Source organism: Sceloporus undulatus, chromosome 1, assembly GCF_019175285.1.
Source record: "Sceloporus undulatus isolate JIND9_A2432 ecotype Alabama chromosome 1, SceUnd_v1.1, whole genome shotgun sequence".
In the NCBI taxonomy this organism is placed as follows: domain Eukaryota; kingdom Metazoa; phylum Chordata; class Lepidosauria; order Squamata; family Phrynosomatidae; genus Sceloporus; species Sceloporus undulatus.
The window spans coordinates 86,026,984-86,045,760 of record NC_056522.1 but is presented as its reverse complement, the minus strand read 5'-3'; the positions used below and the strand labels follow the sequence as shown (position 1 = coordinate 86,045,760).

Here is an 18,777-nt window from a genome sequence, read left to right as displayed (position 1 = left end):
CAGTATTAGATTTGCCCAGTGCTGTACATACCAACAATAAAGAGGATGAGAGTAAACCTGCCCATGGCGCACGATCTGTAGCGGAGGGAGGGAACTGGGAAGCCTAGAGGCGGCCTCCTCCGCGGCGCCGTCCTGAGGCGGAGGGCGGGTGCCTCTCCCTCCGGCCCTTTTCATAATAACAACAACAATAATAAAATGTTACGCGCTTTTAAGACATAAAACATACACAACCCCCCGAAAAACACCTCTGTTTCTCACATAAGACCCCGAAATTACCCCTAGGCCTATAATTAATTATCTCCACTATTGTTATTATTATTATTACTACCCATTTCTCACCAGCGAGATCCGTTCCTATCTTTTCATTCCTTCCATTTCATACTTACTCCTACTTTTCACATAAACCCCCTCAGATTCCAACCCTTTTCATACCTGTCTATTTCTGTCTTCATCACTTTACCAAATGCCTTTAAATTTTCACCAAATCCTCTACCAGACATTTGTATTATTTATTAAAGTGTCTCCAACTTATAACTAAGATTCTTTATTCTTCAAAAATTCCCATCATTATTTGCTCTTTTTTCATTTTGCATATAATTTCTCCATAGGTTCCATTCTTTATGGGAGTCCTTTAAAGATTGTTTCTTCAGTAACACACTTAGTTTATCCCTAGAGATCCTCCCTTCAGCCTCCATTCCTCCACTTTCAAGGTTTCTTCTCTTTGTTCCAATATTTCGCTCATAATAATAATAATAATCCCATTCTTGCTGCCACAGTTGTATAGAATAACGGTTTCCCTTCTTGCTCTTCCAGTTTATTATCCTCAATTATATTCAGGAGCTACATTTTGGGATCCACGTATTTCTGAAATTTAAATATTTTTCTCATTTCTGCATGTATTTTCTTCCAATAATTTTTACCTTTTCCACATTTCCACCAGCAATGTAAATAAATCCCAACCTCTTTGTGCATCTCCAACATATATTTTTCTTATCTTTATTAATTTTGGATAGTTTATACGGGGTTAAGTACCACCTGTATTGAGATTTATAGATGTTTTCTCTTAGGCTCATACTTAAAGTTTGCTTTATTCTCCTTTTCCAAATTCTCTTTTCCAATTTGTTGCCTGCTTTACTTTATTGAACCCTTTCCTGTATTGTTTTGTATTATTTATATGTAATATGCTTTTATTTCTTAGCTTGCACGCCATGGGCAGGTTTACTCTTATCTGTTTTATTGTTTGTACGTACAGTGCTGTGTAAATCTACAGCGTTATATAAATAAAGCATAATAATAATAATAATAATAATAATAATAATAATAAATCCTTCTGCAGAAGAGTAAGAAGAAAGACAAGGAAAGGAAAATAACCAATGGACTCTGTTCCTTTTCCCTTGACTTCTGCACCAATGAGGTTTATCACACAGAGATTTTTAGAGCTTTTGCAGGTCAGTTCCGATGTGACTGCGCTTCCAATGATGCGCATTCACATCCTAACATGAATGTGTTATCAGACGCCATTCCTTTCTATGGGAGCTCCTTGCAAGGTGCTTCCACAGTGATTCCAAAGTGACCCCTCATTTTGGTAAAACCGGAAAAAAGCAACTTCACAGAATTCACTTCCAGGCTTACTTCGATTGCACTGCGAATTGGTCTGGTGTGGAAAACCACTCCGATGTCACCCCTCTTGGCCCCCTATGTCCTGCTTCGTCAGCCCCTTCCTCCTCCTTCATGCCATCTCGCCCCCTCTATAACCCATCCCATCATCCCCATCATCGCCTGCCTTCTCCTGCATCCCAATCCTGGCCCCAGCGACCCCCAGCAACCTATCCCATCATCCCCTGCCTTCTCCTGCATCCCAATCCTGGCCCCAGCGACCCCCAGCAATCTATCCCATCATCCTCTGCCTTCTCCTGCATCCCAATCCTGGCCCCAGTGACCCAGCACATATCTCATCATCCCTGCCTTTCTCCGGCATCCCATCCTGGCCCAGCGCCACCAGCAACTGTCCCCCATCATCCCCTGCCTTCTCCTGCATCCCAATTTTGGCCCCAGCGACCCCCAGCAACCTATCCCATCATCCCGCCTTCTCCTGCATCCCAATCCTGGCCCCAGCGACCCCCAGAAACCTATCCCATCATCCTCTGCCTTCTCCTGTATCCCGATCCTGGCCCCAGGGATCCCCTGCCATCCATCCATCATCCCCCGATTGCTCCTGCATCCCCATCTCACCCTCTCTGCCAAACTGCCATCTATCCCATCATCCCCTGACTGCTTCTTCATCCCGATGAAGGATGACAGCTCAGGAGGGGGCAGGGAAGGAGGACAGCATCCAGAGCCCCACTGAGCATGTGCAAGGGTGCCAATTGAACCCTCCGGTGTGGTAATGCAATGTGCACTCACTCCCCTTTGCTTGAATCCACATCATGTCACTTGCTTGCAATAGAACTGACTCTGCTTCCCCCTCAGTTCAGAAGGGCAGTGGAAAGGCAACCAGGTGTGGTAAAACATCACGTTTTAATCTTAATTCACATTGCTAGACAGGAGTGACTCTGGACCTGGTGTGAAAAAACACGCTTTGCATTGCTAGAACAGGAATGACTGCGGATCTGAGCTGCAACCCCCCCCCCCACGTGTGATAAGGTCCAATGTCTTTCTCATGGCTCCCTTAGAAAAGCTGGGCAAGCAGATTTGAGCCCAAGGCAGACTAGGGTTTCTAGCTCAATGGGCACCCCCTGTCTCTCTGTGTGGTGTTTTGACGGCTGCTTGGAGAGTGTGGCAGCGCCCTTCTTTTCTTCTCTCTTCTTATGCAACCAGCTCTCTCTGGGTGGCCCCTCAGTTCTGCTGCTGCCCTGATCTCTTGTGTCTCTCATCCTCTCCATGTCAGCTGGAGGCAGAGGGCAGTGGCCCTGTCAGCTCCCTAAGAAGAAAGCCAGACAGAAGGGGGAATAGCGTATGCTTCATTTGGCCGAGTCTGGTGGCGTTGTTGTTCAGTTGTGCCCCAAGCCATTTTTGACTGAAGGCAACCCTAATCATTCACTGTTTTGATCTTAAAATATATGATGCTTTCAATTCTTTCCAGTTTATGGCAACCAACTAAAGTGGTGCTTTCGGGCACATTTATATGGGTACCATGGCCATCCTCTGTGGCTGAGACAGTGTGACTCACCCAGTGGGTTTTTTATTGCTCCAGCGGAGAATCAAACCCTGATCTTCAGGGTCATAGTCCAGCACTCAAGCTACTATTACACCATATGTATGTGTTGTACAAACTTTCCCATTGTATTGAGTTGCTGTTATGACAGGCCTTTTGTAGTTCTTAAAATTAAATCATTTTATTATTTTTATTTTATTTTTTTTCTTATATCCCCCCCTTTCTCCAGCACAGGGACTCAAGGCAATGATTTTTGTTCCTTTGCAGTGGTGTTTAAGAATGAATTCAGTTTGTGTCTGAAGTTTGTAGACCATCTCAAAAACTGCTTTGCATAACTAGATTCATGATTATAAAGTTATCGTGCTTGTCTTGGGGTTGCTCCTTATGAAGCGTTTTAATTATGGGATTGTACAACTGGCAACAGCACACATGTGCTGAAGTTCTGAGTATCAGCCAATGAGAATCTTGTGCTCCATGAGAAGATCTTGTGCCAGACAAAGGAGAACCTCGCAAGCAAAGATGTACTGTTTTATAGGTCTGTGTCAGAAATCAGTTGCATCGACTCTTCCTTTCATCTTGTCAGTCAAGCCAGTGGCTCAATATCCTTTATTTTGTCTGTAAGGAGTAGTTTTATAAAAGAAGCAGACAGTTTAGAGCATTACATTTTTTCCCTTTCAGGACCTCTTATGTATCAGTCATGTAGATATACTAGGCTGCTAAAATCATAGGACCCCATTTACCAGATGGTTTAATTGTAAACGAAGTGTGGTGTGTAGCTGTTCTCATGCATCTGAGAAAAGGATAAGACTTAAACATATTTCTGTATGGCAAATGATTTCACAACATTCCAAGTGAAATGTAAATATCCATGATATTGGTTGCCTTTGTTTTTACATATTTTATTTATTTGTTTGTTTGTTTATGGTATTTATACCCCGCCCTTCAGCCCTAAAGGCTACAGAGCAGCTTACAATTATTATTTTAATTAGACAGTTCCCTGCCCTCAGGCTTAACAATCTAAAAACAGACAACAAAAGGAGAAGGGAATGGTGGAGGGAAAGGGATTAGGTCCAGTGGTTCCTCTCTCCCTCTGAGGCCTGGACCAAGGCAGATGGACTGGAGAGAGGCTCTTCTTCTTCAGGCAGCCTGGTGGAGCTGGGCCAGCCGTTCACTCCCTCAAGGCCGGAGGATGGCAGTTATTTTTTGTACAGTGGTAACCCCGGGTTACGAATAATTCGTTCCGCGGCGCCGTTCGTAACCCGAAAGATTTCGCACCCGAACCGCTAGCACTGGAAAGCCGCGGCTTTTAAATTTCTGCCAAAAAGTGCCGAAACACACCGAAAAAAATTTCGTAACCGAAAAAACCTTCGTATCCCAACAGTTTTTCCAAGCTAACTTTTTCGTACCCCGGAAATTTCGTAACGCGATCAATTCGTATCCCGGGGTACCACTGTAATGATTTTGTCTTATTTCCAAAATATGTATCTTTTCTTTCTAAACAAACCTGCACATGCACACACACCAGCAGCTAACAAGATTTGGGTCAAAATAATCATAAGAAGTAGCATAATTAAAATTACATAAATACAGTAAAATTCTAAAAAGAATTACAGTAATCTAATTTAAAACGAACGGCTTGCTTTCCTACTTTCCTAGTTACTAAATGTTTAAAAATACCTTCCTTACTAAAACCCCAATACATTTATGACCCTCCACCCTGCTTGTAGCTTCTGGAAATGTAGTGATAATGTTTAGTGCAATTGCTTGTTTTAAAGTCTTCTTGAGGACATTGGTTATGGAACGCAGTAGTAAACATAAGCTTGTATTCCCACTCGCATTCTTATTCTTGAGGCACCATCAGTTTAGAGCTAAAAGCTCTACCATAGTTTATTAATGAGGTGGTGGTGAATTTGTGAATCACTTAGATGAGATGAGCCTTAGAATTTCTTTAGGGTTGCTTTTGCACGCAGATATGTATTTTGCTTGTAAGGGACTATAATGTGAAGTTTTTTCATTTTTACTCTTTCACGCCCTTGAATGATGGACATAGAATCCTAGTACCATGAAAAGCTCTGGAAAGGTTCTGAATGACAATTTTTTTTCATTTAAATTTCACTGTAAATACAGTAGCTAAGGTAATATAGCAGACATCCTGAAATGTGTTCGGACATTTCATGATTCTGTTGATGGTACAGACAGTCAGTTGAAATCACCCACAAACTTGAGGAAAAAGCAACATGGGATAACAGTAAATGAAATAAAACATGTATGTGAGAGTCAGGGTGACTCAGCAGAAGCCAATTGAGAACCACACAGGTGTAAATGGTAATAGAATTAACAAGTCCTGAATGCCAAGGACAAGAAATGTAAAGTGGATAATTGGACACACCTGACAATAGTTAGTGGTCAAGGCTGAATGAAAATCACTAATTGTAGGATGAACCAAGGAACCATGAGAATGATGTACACGCCTACTGGGTAGAAACAGACAACAGTGGGTGGTACCAGCATTGACTATAATAATGACTATGCATCCCAATGTATTTTGTGGGTAGTAGTGGATAGTAGGAGTAGTATGTTTGTGTTGGATAGTCTTGGAGCTGTATATAGTAGAATAAAGCAGATCTTTTATTTAAGACTACTGAGTGTCTGGTGTCTTGGGTGAAGCTACAAGAACCAGCTGGATCCTGAAGAAGGGTGAAGACTTCTGTGGAAGCAAGAGTGAGAAGGCTTGGAGAGTTTGTCGGGGTCTTCAGCCTATTCTCTGTAACTCTTGCTAAGCTATAACCACTGGCCAAAACTGGTCAGCGCGGTGCACAACCAGGTGGTGAGTTCAAGCCAGAGGTGAAGAGCTACAACTCCCATCATCCCTGACATTGTCCTATAAACCAGTAGAAAATCTTGGGGATGAAGTCAAGACAGGGGGTTGACAATAACCAGTGATGGCGAACCTATGGCACGCATGCCAGGGGTGGCACTCAGAGCCCTCTCGGTGCACATGGCCATTGTCCCAGCACAGAGTTTGCCAGAGTTGTTACGAGAAGCCAGAGGGACATGGCACTTAGCAATAATAAGTGGGTTTGGGTTGCAGTTTGGGCACTCTGGCTCGAAAAGGTTCACCATCACGTGCTATATACAATACATATGATTTTAATGTTCCCCAATGATCTGCATTTTAAAACATTTGAAGCTTAGAGATAGCCGCTAATTCTATATTTAAATATGAAAAAAGAACAAACAGAGCGAAGTGAGAGGAAAGCACTTAACATTTTTTTTACCTCACTAGATACTAGTAGCAATAATGAAATGGGAGCAAAACTGAATATAAAGGATAGCAATGTTGATTGTATGCCAGAAACTAAGGTACAGCTCCTGTTTCTACTTTTGTTCCATTCTGAAAAGAAAGATTCTGGATTAGGATTATTGGAGAGGGGTCCATTATTTTCTTAGCCTACGATCAGGAAAGTGGACCAGTCCCTTCTTTAGCACTTCTCAAAGAGAATGTCCATCCAGGGCAGTCAGATCAGGGATACAGGCTCAGGTGTCAGTCCCTTCAGTTTATGTACCTTCCTCCAGTGACTGTGTTCGCAGTCTGGGGGTGCTCCGCACTCGTCGCTCCTGATGACAAATCAGTAAATGCGACGGTCAGGAGCGCCTGCTATCAGCTTCGGCTGATACGCCAGCTGCGCCCTTTTCTGGAAGTAAGGGACCTCGAAACTGTTGTGCACGCACTGGTAACCTCACGCCTGGACTTCTGTAATGCACCTACTTGGGGCACCCTTGTGCTTGGCTCGGAAGCTTCAGCTGGTACAAAATTGGCAGCCAGGCTTATTTCTGGTACACTAGGAGGGACCACATTACTCCGGTTCTGAGGTCCCCCACTGGCTGCCTATTAGCTTCCGGGCCCAGTACAAGGTGTTGGTTTTAACCTTTAAAGCCCTAAATGGCTTGGGTCAGCTATCTCAGGGACCGCCTCCTCCCGTATAATCCTCCCCGCGCTCTCCGGTCCTCTGGGAGGAACTTACTGCAGCCTAAAATCTAGGCTTGCGGCGACCTCCAGAGGCATTTTCTGCTGTCGCCCCCAAACTCGGAACGACCTGCCGAATGAGATCCGTCAGTTGACATCATTAGACAGCTTTAAAAAAGGCTGTCAAGACGGATCTCTTCCGGCACCTTTCCAGATTAACCATCCCGGCCTGGGCTCCCTGATCCCCTCTTTCCTCTCGTGGCCCCATCTTCAGTGATGGTTGAGGATCTCCAGAGGGACACCAGGGTTTTTAGTTTGTTTTAACTAATTTTAGTTTGATATTGTGTTTTTAATCTGTCATATTTTTAATACTTTTATAAGGAGGGGAGGGATTATAATGTTTTTATTTTATATTTTACTCTGTTATAATCACTGTTGTCAACCGCCCGGATTGGGTTCGCCACAGGCGGTATACAAATAAAATATTATTATTATTATTATTATTATTATTGATTCCTCATAAAACTGTGGCACATTCTTAGATGTGCTGAATTTGTTAAGATGGTTTAGAATGGATTTGCTAGACTTTACATAACTAAAACATTGCACACTGTTCTATTTCTGCTGCGGCTAAGGACAAGTAATAAATACATGGATATTGGTTTACACATCCTGTCCCATTGTCCCAGTCTTTCCTGGGTTTCCTCTACCAATACATCTGTGCTTTGCTGCAAACAGAATATATAAATGTGTTGCATAACTTTAGGAAATGAATGGCAGTCAATTCAGAGGATGGTGGCACAGGGGATGCAAGAGGAAAGTGCGAGAGATAGTCAAACAGTAAGATCTGGCCTGTCCAGAAACCACATTGGTTCTAGAAGCATTTGTAGGAAGCTACCTAAGGAAGAACAAAAGGTTTCCTGGGATGGGTGATGTAAGGTGAAAATATGAAGAAAAAGAGAAAGGCAGATCACCTCAGAAATGGCCCTTTTCCCATTAGGCCATTTTCTTACAGTACCCTTAGCAAATTTGGTCATTCTTGATCCTGATGAAAAGTCCTGATGTGTATTCTTCAGTATTTGGCTTATGACTTTATAAATCTTAATGGTCATAAAGTTTTTTTTAGAAGAATTTATATGCTGAAAACAGTTATAATCAACGCAAAACATACCAAGACATTCTTGGTTTAACTTCTGACTAATTGGAGAATGTTTCAAAGGGCCTGAACAGACAGGCCAAAATAAAGTTGCTTTGGTTCACTTTGGAGGTATGCTGTTTAAATGTTGCATGCATCCTAAGAGGCCGTAACTGTGGCAAAGCTTTGGCACAGCTCTGGCCGCTTAAGATGTGTGTGTCATTTAAACAGCATACCCTCCAAAGTGACCCAAAGCAGCTTTATTTTGGCCTGTCTGTTCAGGCCCAAATTATTTTGAAGTTAAGTAATTTCTTGACTGCCATATTTAAAAAAATAAACTGATGTGGTAATAATGAAATGGTTACTTCAAGCTGCTTCAAGTGGCATATTATATAGATTACCACTCTCTTAATAGGTCATTTCCTTCCTTATACTGAGTAATGTAGACATATTAAAATATACATGCAATGTAATATTAAAAGTTACAATTAAGCATTACATCAAGTCAGTTTTCTAAAGACTCTTGGAATTGGATATGGTAACATATGGAATAATACTGTTTTAAGTTTTGACTTAATTTCCTCTCTTTCAGAAAATGGAATAATAAAATCAGATAGAGTATTCGAAGTAATGCTTGCAACAGACCGCTGCCATTACGCAAATGCAACCCAATATGGATTCTCCTCAGCAATAGGTAAGATAATATTTATTATCCAATATTTTTAACTAGGTTAAAGTTGTATTTTATTAAGACTTCCAGTCTGTTAACTATAATGTAAGCCTCTATCCAGAAAAAGGTATCATGGGGACTGGATATGGTGGATCTCTCTGGCCTTTGGGTGACAGCCAGATTTTCCCAAGAGATGAAGAGCACTAAATTACACAGAGACTACATATCTGAGAGCTAGTGTGGCATAGTGGTTTGAGTGTTGACTTATGACTCTGGAGACCGAGTTTGATTCCCAGGTTGGTCATGAACCCACCAGTGACCCTGGCAGTCATATGCTCCTAGCCTCAGGGGAAGGCAATGACAAACCTCCTGTGAACAATCTTGCCAGAAAACACCATGATAGGCTTGCCTTTAGTGTCACCATAAGTCAGGATGACTTGATGGCTCACAACACAATTTTATCTATTCAAAGCAGGTACAATGGGGCATCAACAATGTATCCTACACAAGCTGTGAAGGATGAGGCCAAGCTGTTGTAAGCAAAGCAAATGCCTCCTAAAGTTCTGAACTGCAAATCTCAGGAAGAGGGATATCTTTAGAGTGGCCTCTTTGATCCGTATAGATGTATAGCACAGGAAAGCAAATAATACACATTGAAAAAATAAAATACAGTTTATCCAGTTAATGCAGACTGTGCTGATATAGTAAAAAGTTGCTCGTAAAGTTAATCTAAATCCATTAAGTGTAGCCCATTTATGTATAATTACTTCAAGGCATTTCTATATCTTTTTTCTGGGCTGCTAAAAATCCCTGAACTTCAGGGTTCTACTATCGGATTTAAGATACAAAGTTCTATAATAGCTATCCTATAAAGATAATATAATTTTATAATACCAGATTTCAGGCATTCAGTGTTTTAAAAAGCTGCTCTTGGGGAAATTCTATTTCATTTTCACTCTGGAACTGTCGCTCTGTTGCTCCGAAAGCGACTGCTGTCCATGATCTTTTTCTCTCTAGATCATTTAACCTTCTCCTCGCTCTACTGAAACCTGGCTTCCGGCCCAGGATACTGCTACCTCCGCGCGCCTTCTTCTTTGGGCGTCTCTCATCACTCACACAAGCCGCCCTGAGGGTCGAGGAGGAGGGGTCGGTATACTATTGTCCAATTCCTGCCAGTTTCAAGTTCTCTCTCCCCCCCAGCTATTGTTTCTCTTCATTTGAGTCTCACTGTATTCGACTCTTTTTTTCCTTTACAGCTCCGGGTTGCTGTCATCCATCGCCCCTCCTTGCTGCTACCTACCCATTCCTATCTGACTTTGAATCTTGGCTGACGTTTTTTCTACTGATACAATCCCTTCTCTAATCCAGGTGACTTTAATATTCACCTTGACAATCCCAACAATCCTTTCTCTCCGCCTTAGTACCCTTTGCTTCTTTTGGCCTTCAGCCTCATTCTAACTCCTCAACCCATTCCTCTGGTCACTGTCTCGACCTAATTCTTGCTGCTAAGTGTGTCATTTCCGACTACCTGGCATCTGATTTCCATTGTCTGACCATCATTTAATTTCTTTACTCTTACTTATATCCCACCATCCTCGTCGTACTGTCCAGCGCCATTCCGCGACCTTCAGTCTGTTAACTCTGACCATCTCAGTCAGACTTTGAATTCATCTCTCCTTCTCTTGATCTTGGGGACTCTGCTGATTCAGCAATGTCTTTATTTAATTCCACTCTTTCTCAATCAACTCTTGACAGCTTTGCTCCGTATCTGTACGTGTGTCTTCCCCATGACAAGGCCTCAGCCCTGGCTCACTCCCACTATCAGGTACCTCCGGTCCTGCTCTCGAGCGGCTGACACGTCTTTGGAAAAGTCTAGGGAACCGCCCATTTCATTCATTATAAAATTCATCCTTTTATCTTTTTCACCGCGCTCTGTCTATGGCAAAACAGAACTATTTTAAATCACTGATCTCGCTAATGAGAGGCATCCGCAGCGTTGGTTCTCCTGCTTCAATACACTACTCAAACCTTCCTCTCCCCCTGTCTTCTCATCTTTTTCCCCCACGACTTCGCCAACTACTCATCACAAAAGTCACTACTATTCGATCTGAAATATTTCCTCCCGACTTGCCCCCTACCACTAACCTCCTGGTACCTTCTACTGATAACTCTCTGTGTTTCCCCCTGTTTCTCTGGATGAACCTCTAAGCTGCAAATTCTCCAACCTACTACCTGTTCTCTGATCCACCTCCGCTCCTAATCCTAAAGCCCCTCTCTCGCCGCCGCGCCTCTATATCTTAATCTCTCTCTCGCTTGGGTTCCTTCCCTTCGGACTTCAACATGCCTCGTTCTTCTTCCCCAATTCTGAAGAAACCCTCTCTCACCCACCTTCTGTGTCTAGCTATCGTCCAACTCTCTCCTTTCTTTCCTAAGGTCCTAGAACGGTCGTTATTCGCGCTGTATTAAGTTCTTGAAGCCAACTCCATCCTAGACCCTCCAATCTGGCTTCCGCCCACGGCACTCTAACAGAGACAGCCCTCACCAAGATCCAAATGACCGGCGGGCCAAGGCAAACGCCTCTACTCTATTCTCATTCTTCTCGATTTATCGCAGCCTTTGACACTGTTGATCACTGTCTCCTGGTTGATTTACTTTCTGACCTTGGGTTCGCCGACTCTGCTCTCGACTGGTTTAAATCTTACTTGTCAGATAGATCTTTTGCAGTGGTCACGGGTGTCAGACTTCATCCTCTGTTTCCGTATCTGTTGGAGTTCCCCAGGGCTCTGTCTTGGGTCCCCTTCTGTTCTCTCTAACACACAGTCTCTAGGTAAACTCATCAGTTCTTTTGGTTCTCCTATCATTTGTATGCCGACGACACTCAGCTGTATCTCTCCACCCCTGACCTTTCGACGGGGCTTGAAACACAGTGTTTCTTCTTGTCTGACTGCAATCTCTCAGTGGATGCGGCTTCGGCGCTTGAAGCTCAACATGTCTAAAGACTGAGCTCCGTCTTTCCACTAAAACCCACCCTTCATTATTCCTTTTCTGTTTCTGTCTGTCGACGACACTTCTATTCAACCGTTCACAACCCGAGTCTGGCTTCATTTTTGACTCTTCTCTGTCATTTATCCCCAGATCCAGGCCGCCGCAAAGACCTGTAGATTTCTTTCTCCACAACATTGCCAAGATCCGTCCATTCCTCTCAATCTCTACTGCCAAGACTCTAGTCCATGCCCTAGTGGTTTCGCGACTAGATTATTGTAACCTCCTCTAACAGGGCTTCCTCTTTCACACCTCCATCCTTTAATTAGTTCAGTATTCAGCTGCCCGTATTGTCACATCCGCTCGCCGCTTTGACCATGTTCTCCTCTTTTCTCCTCCCTTCATTGGCTCCCGTCCCCTTTCGCATCCGGTACAAGCTTTTGTTACTGACTTTCAAAGCCCTCCATGGGTTGGCCCCTCCTTACTTATCTGACCTTCTTTCTCCTTACATTCCTACTCGCACCCTCCGCTCTGGTAGTCAGGGTCTCCTGTCACAATGTAGGACTACCACTGCCCCCTCCCGAATTCGTCCCTTCTCGCTTGCTGCCCCTTACTCCTGGAACCTTCTTCCCCCACATGCACACCTCATCACTTCTCTGCTCAGTTTCAAAACTGAATTAAAGACTATATTGTTTAGAGAAGCATTCCCAGAGGTGAGACCCTCTCTGACCCAGGAAGCCTCCTTCTAACCATCCATCAAGAAGCCAAGCCCTTCTTCCAGTCCATCTGCCTTGGTCCAGGCCTCGGAGGTGGAAAAGATCTGCTTATCCTATCCCCACCACCACTCCCTTCTCCTTTTGTGTCGTGTTTTAGATTGTAAGCCTGAGGGCAGGGAACCGTCTGACTAAAAAAAATTTTTTTTTTATGGTACAGCGCTGTTAAAAGTACGCGCGTTTAATAAATAAAGGTTAATAATTTTATATTAATAATTTTGGAAGAACCTGTACAGGCTGCACTTAAAGAAAGACGAGGGATAGAATTCATGTCTGTGGATGTATTGACACTGCAGAATTAAAGCAGTTAGACACCATTTTAACTTCAATGATTGTGTCTTACAGAATACTGGGATTTGTAGTTTGATGAAGCACCAGAGTTCTCTGATAGACCAGAATTAATACCTCACCAAACTGCAAATCCCAAAATTCCACAGGATGGAGCCATGACAGTTAAAGTGGTGTCAAACTGCTTTAATTCTGCAGTGAGGATACACCTTGTGTGTCTTAAACGCAGTTTGGTTTTACATATTCAGGGGGAACTGTGGTTCAAAGTGCTTTTATTTCAGATACACTTGATAGGAAGTTACAGCTTTTGCTAGAGGAGAGGAAATTTGACAATCCATGTATCTGAGGAAGTAGACCCAGCCTATGAAAGCTAATTTTGCACAGTTAGTCTCAAAGCTGCTGCAAGATCCCTTTCCATAGTACCCTTGTAATTTTTAAAATTGACAATGGCATTGTACCATATGAGGGCTGCCCCATGCTAGTGCAGATTTTTTGTGACCATCTCCTTATCTTGTGTGTGGCTGGTTACATAAAAAAACTGTTCTGAGAAAAGTACACAACTGTTGATTAGCTTCTGAAAACAATTTAGAGTGGTTTTGTCCACTTACAAATAATTATATTCATTTAATGGATTTAGAGCCCTAGATGTTATCATTTAGATGTTTAAGCAGGCACCAACCTCCACTATAGATTTTCCAACCTAAAACAAAGGAACAGACTTATAATTGTGCCTGATGTTTACTCATATATTTAGCCATTTTGAATTGGGTAGTGAGGCAAAGACGGGCCTTCCTTCCTAGTCAAATGCAAGAGGAGGACAGTATCTAGGACAGTACTGTTGTTGATTCACTGTTCTTCCGTTAGAAGAATGGAACTTGATTTCATGGGCGTTAGTTGACTTGATGGAACTTTATAAAGTCCTAAACTAGTCTTGAGCCTGCATAACTTGAGCTGTCTTTCCCTATATGAATCTTCCATCCATTGAGACCTGTGTATGCGTTTGTTATTTGTTTATCCATCATGAGAACATAAATTAAAGCCTTCTGCCAAGGAGGTGTAAATTTACAAATTCCTTCCCTAAAGAAACTTAACCAGATGCTATTTTTTATGGATTTGTGTTTTCTTCTATTATTATTTCTTGATTTTTGTCTGGAAAGAAAAGTGAGATAAAAAATTCAGATAACATTCAATTATAAAAATATTAAGGTTGTTTTTGTTCCAGTGAAATATGTTCTCCAATATACATTTTTATTTGATTATGCTCATTTTAGTACTTTTAAAATTTTTTGAAATGCTTGTTGCAGTACAATTTTTAATTGTTTCTCTGAAGTCATGCTGAACTTTAGAAGTTTTTGAAGTAACTGTTTCTTTTAATCCACTTATTGGGTTTCATGGGAAAGTGATCCTGTGGAGCAACAAGCTGTTTTCAGCTGTGTAAGCTAGTGTTTTCTGTATCGAGATAATATGTGAAGCAACTGTGAAAGTTTCAACTGTGAAACGAGAGCTTGAATTCTGATAATACAATACTTCCTCCTTTTATAACATTTACATTTGGTAGTAGCAGGATCATTTCCTTAAAAAAATCAACAATCTACCTAACAATGGTTTGCCTTTGATTTAAAGTATGTTAAAATGTTAATATATATGCATTAAGTACTTATATCTATCAAGAAAAGCTGAGTCTTCCCTGTTCCTTGTGATCTTACATTTCTGCTAGATTGGCTCCTAGGCCAGTGAATCTAAATTATGCAGCTTGACAGTTATCCTGACTGTCTCATTATCTACTGGGCACACTTATAACATTCTAAATCTAAATTTTAGAATTTATTTTAGCCATTAGAGATTCTTGGGGTATGAGATTAGACGGTTGACCATATCAACAATAAAATACAAAATACCAAGATACATACGCAGATAAACATAATCACTATCCTAAAACTCTTATAAAAATTAACTACATCAAAGGTATGAGAGTATTTAGTTGAATTCCTTGTGAGAATATATAATTCTTAAGGTATGTTCTCATGCCAAAATGTGATGGGGAGACTTGGATTGTATGGACACTGTTTTGTTACTGACCTTTCTTCCTCCAAAAGAAGAAATCTTAGTGTTTCTTTGAGAAACATTATTGATAATTTTCTACCTCATTCATAGCTGTCTCTGTTTTCATTGTTCTTTCACTTTACCTTCCTACTGGTCTCTCCTAGTGCAGATTTTTCAAAACTCACAGTTAAGAAAATATAACACACTTCCTTCATAATCATGATTACAGTACTTAACAAGGAGAGGTAATTCTAATAAATATTTTAAAAGTTTGTAGAATACATAATGAGAAGGGGAAGTGAGAGGAGTCAAAGATGACATTAAAGTTGCAATAATACTTATAGAAAGGGATGCCTCAGTGAATGACAGATGGAACTCTTCAAGGAGTTAAGGACAAAGAAGCAAAAGTGAAAGGTGACAAAAATAAGATCAGAACTGTGATTGCAACTGTTCTGCAACTTGTGCACAGGGACCAAGAGAACTACTACAATAACCAATACAGACAAATAAAAGATGGTAACAAAAAAGAAAGAGATCTCTTCCACAATATCCAAGAAATCATAGGGAAAATTAAACCAAGAGTAAAGATGCTATACAACCAGTAGGGCAACACATTACATTACCAAGTACAAATAAAAAGAAGATGTAACCAGTACACTGAAGAACTACATACTAAAGAGATGAAAGATGACAGATTCATTCAACGAAGAGCCATTTAAAGATGAACCTACAATTTTAGAAAGGGAAGTGGAAGCTGCACTAAGAGCACTTAACAGAAATAAATCACCAAGAAAAATGGCATACTAATAGAGCTGCTTCAAGCTACAGAGATAGAAGCCCGGTATAGACTGTGGACAAAGTCATGGCAGAGCATCTGCATGCTGGATGCTTTGACTCTGCCCCCCTCGTGCCATGATGCCACCGGCCGTCTAGATCAGTGGTGGCGAACCTATGGCACACATGCCAGAGGTGGCACTCAGAGCCCTCTCTGTGGGTACACCACCATTGTCCCAACACAGAGTTCACTAGAGTTTGTCACTAGAAATCCAGAGGGACGTGGCACTTTGCGATAAATAAATGGGTTTTGGGTTTCAGTTTGGGCACTCAGTCTCTAAAAGGTTCTCCATCGCTGGTCTAGATGATGCAGCGTCAAAAGGGCATCACAAAGCTGCACTGCTGCGGCTGTGACGCCCTTTAGAGAGCACAAAAAGGAGCTGCATTTTGCAGCTCCTTTTTATACCCTCCGGAAGCTTGATCAGGGTCGCAGTGTGCTGTGGCTACGGCCCCATTCCGGCCAGTAAAGGGGCGGCTACATGCTGCCCCTTAGGGACTGTTTGTACAGCCCCAGAATCTACTCTAGTTCTAACTAAAATCTGCCAACAAATGTAGAAAACAAAAAAATGGCCCACAGGCTGGGAATGCTCAATATACATTCCAGTCCTCATGAGGGCAGTAACCATACTATTATTGTATTAATCTCCCAGCAAGCAAAGTGATGCTCAAAATTCTACAACCAGGACTTTAACCATATATGGAATGAGAAATACCATATGTCCAAGCTTAATTCAGGAGGAAAGAGCAAACAGGGATCATATTGCAAACATACATTGGATAATGGAGTGTCCCCAAGAATTTCAGAAGAAAATCAGGTTGTACTTTATAGATTATAGCAAAATTCTTCATTGTGTAGATCTTGAAAAACTATGGAACGGTCTTAAAGAAATAGGTGTGCCACAAGCAAATGATTTCCAGTTGGCAAGGGAGTCAGGCAAGTCTGCATTTTATCATCCTATTTGTTTAACTTGTATACTGAGCATATCATACATAAAGCAAGATTAGACTTGGAGCAAGGAGGTGTGAAAATTGGAGGAGAGAATATCAACAATTTAAGATATGCAAATGACACCATATTACTTGTAGAAAATAGCAGACCTGGAATAATTACTGAAGAAAGTCAAGAAAGAAAGCCCAAAGCCTGGTTTACAATTAAACATTAAGAAAACAAAAATAATGACCACAGATGAGTTACCCAACTTCATGGTAGAAGATGAAGACATTCCAATAGTTCATTATTTTCCATACCTTGGTTCAGTTACTAATCAGAATGGAGAAATCAGAAGAAGACTAAGATATGGAAAGGGCAGCTATGAAGGACCTAGACAAGATTCTGAGATCTAAAGATATACCCTCAAATAATATAGTTAGGTTGATCCATGTCATTTCAGTTTCAAGCCATTTTATGTATTCATTTTTACCAATAAAGTGACAAAAAAGACAATTTTTTTTTCATTTAAATTTCACTGTAAATACAGTATGCTAAGGTAATATAGCAGACATCCTGAAATGTGTTCGACATTTCATGATTCTGTTGATGGTACAGACAGTCAGTTGAAATCAGCCCACAAACTTGAGGAAAAAGCAACATGGGATAACAGTAAATGAAATAAAACATGTATGTGAGAGTCAGGGTGACTCAGCAGAAGCCAATTGAGAACCACACAGGTGTAAATGGTAATAGAATTAACAAGTCCTGAATGCCAAGGACAAGAAATGTAAAGTGGATAATTGGACACACCTGACAATAGTTAGTGGTCAAGGCTGAGATGAATAATCACTATTGTAGGATGAACCAAGGAACCATGAGAATGATGTACACGCCTACTGGGTAGAAACAGACAACAGTGGGTGGTACCATGCATTGACTATAATAATGACTATGCATCCCAATGTATTTTGTGGGTAGTAGTGGATAGTGAGGAGTAGTATGTTTGTGTTGGATAGTCTTGGAGCTGTATATAGTAGAATAAAGCAGATCTTTTATTTAAGACTACACTGAGTTGTCTGGTGTCTTGGGTGAAGCTACAAGAACCAGCTGGATCCTGAAGAAGGGTGAAGACTTCTGTGGAAGCAAGAGTGAGAAGGCTTGGAGAGTTTGTCGGGGTCTTCAGCCTATTCTCTGTAACTCTTGCTAAGCTATAACCACTGGCCAAAACTGGTCAGCGCGGTGCACAACCAGGTGGTGAGTTCAAGCCAGAGGTGAAGAGCTACAACTCCCATCATCCCTGACATTGTCCTATAAACCAGTAGAAAATCTTGGGGATGAAGTCAAGACAGGTGGGTTGACAATAACCAGTGATGGCGAACCTATGGCACGCATGCCAGGGGTGGCACTCAGAGCCCTCTCGGTGCACATGGCCATTGTCCCAGCACAGAGTTTGCCAGAGTTGTTACTGAGAAAGCCAGAGGGACATGGCACTTAGCAAATAATAAGTGGGTTTGTGGTTGCAGTTTGGGCACTCTGGCTCGAAAGGTTCACCATCACTGCTATATACAATACATATAGATTTTAATGTTCCCCAAGTGATCTGCATTTTAAAACATTTGAAGCTTAGAGATAGCCGCTAATTCTATATTTAAATATGAAAAAAGAACAAACAGAGCGAAGTGAGAGGAAAGCACTTAACATTTTTTTACCTTCACTAGATACTAGTAGCAATAATGAAATGGGAGCAAAACTGAATATAAAGGATAGCAATGTTGATTGTATGCCAGAAACTAAGGTACAGCTCCTGTTTCTACTTTTGTTCCATTCTGAAAAGAAAGATTCTGGATTAGGATTATTGGAGAGGGGTCCATTATTCTTCTTAGCCTACTGGATCAGGAAAGTGGACCAGTCCCTTCTTTAGCACTTCTTCAAAGAGAATGTCCATCCAGGGCAGTCAGATCAGGGATACAGGCTCAGGTGTCAGTCCCTTCAGTTTATGT

General features: G+C 41.6%; 1 protein-coding gene across 1 annotated transcript in view; it reads left to right on the top strand.

The window, feature by feature from the left end:
* PCMT1 (protein-L-isoaspartate (D-aspartate) O-methyltransferase) overlaps window positions 1-18,777 on the top strand; it is a 138,154-nt gene that overhangs the window by 622 nt on the left and 118,755 nt on the right. The gene's annotated exons all lie outside the window — the stretch shown is intronic.